Source organism: Pteropus vampyrus, unplaced genomic scaffold (assembly GCF_000151845.1).
Source record: "Pteropus vampyrus isolate Shadow unplaced genomic scaffold, Pvam_2.0 Scaffold15462, whole genome shotgun sequence".
Taxonomy (NCBI): Eukaryota; Metazoa; Chordata; class Mammalia; order Chiroptera; family Pteropodidae; genus Pteropus; species Pteropus vampyrus.
In genome coordinates, this window is record NW_011904243.1 from 1 (window position 1) to 1,505 (window position 1,505).

General features: G+C 45.4%; 1 pseudogene; it reads left to right on the plus strand.

Annotated features, from left to right (window-relative positions):
- The first annotated feature begins 1,349 nt into the window (after positions 1-1,349).
- LOC111735115 lies at positions 1,350-1,468 on the plus strand (annotated as a pseudogene).
- The last annotated feature ends 37 nt before the right edge of the window (positions 1,469-1,505 follow it).

The window sequence follows — 1,505 nt, forward strand, 5'->3', positions numbered from 1 at the left end:
TGTCTGTTTCTATGTGCTAAGCAAAGCTCCTAAGTCTCCCAGTCTTATTAGTATGCATTTGTGAAGTAGATGTCCAGTGGCATAGTCCTGAGAGGGGTTCAGCTGCAGGCCAAACTTAATTCAAGCCTCTACTTCTCCGGGGACACCTGTTAAGATTCAGCAAGCAGTCCACAGATGCTGTGCTTATAGTTGCCTCAAAAGGCCACAACAGAAACCAAGGCTGCCTCCAGTGTGAGTCTCAGCAAGGAGCACCTGACTCGCTGAGGATACACTTGGACGTGTCTTGGGTGGGGCCGTGAGTTGGGGGAGACAGGATTTCAGGGAATCCTCTGGGTGGAGCGACCTCTGTGATACAGTTTGATGATGTCACAGCTATGGCAGTGCTGTGTCTGCACACTGGGAGTGGGGAGGGCTCAACAAGGAACAATGGATACCTCCAGCACTTCTGTACTGAGCAAGTCTCGTCTCCACCCTCACACCGACAACATCTCCCTGTAAGTCCCTCGTGCCCCCTGAGCGCAGCTGAATGGGCGCTGGTGCTCAGAGCGTCAGGTCTGTCACCACAAAAATCCACTGGCAGACGTGGCCCCTTTAAGAGGCATCTGTCACTGCCTCTGCCGCTGCCGCAGCCTCCGACTCACTTAGCCGCTCGGGACCAGGCAGCCCCACGACCTCACCCTGTCCTACCTTCTGCCATTGCAGAGTGCTTTCTTGGATTTCTCCCTAGTTATATGACTTGTTCATCTACATCCCAGGCAATTTTCTTTGCTCCTGCTCCTTGTTTCCATCACAATGTTGATTTGGTAGCCAGAGAGATGAACAGAGCCTCTATCATCTACACCATTTTTTTCTCCTCAAAAACAAAATGATTTGGAGTGAGAAAAGTCACAAATTTGTATTTCTCATCCCAGAAATTCTCAGTCTCCTTACCAGAGACAACCATTTTTTTATTTCTAGAGTGTCGTCCCTAAAATATTCCATGCATACATAGGCATTGTATATCTTTGAAATTTTTAAACAAATGCAAACTTTCTAACACCTGTTGTTTCATATCTTGTCTTTTCCACGTGGAAAGAAATTTTGGAGCTCATTTTATAAGTTGCATTTTAACGGGATCCCTCAAAAGTGATAAGAAAACATGAGAAACCAAGATTATTTTGATTGGTTCTCTAGAGAAATTAATTAGCAAGCATTTCTTCATGAAAACACCTAGCATGTGCTCTGGCATTCATAAGCTGTAATTGTGAAAAACTCAATACAAGGATGTGGTTCCATAGTGTAGCAGTTAGCATGTCTGCTTTATACGCAATAAGTCCTGTATTTGCGCCCCAGTGGAGCCACAGTCCATGGTCTACAGCCATGCCACCCTGAACAAGCCCAATCCTGTCTAATCTTGGAAGCTAAGCAAAGTCGGGCCTGGTTAGTACTTGGAGGGGAGACCACTTAGGAAGACCAGGTGCTGTAGGTATAAATAATAAAAATAAATAAATAAATTAATTAATTAA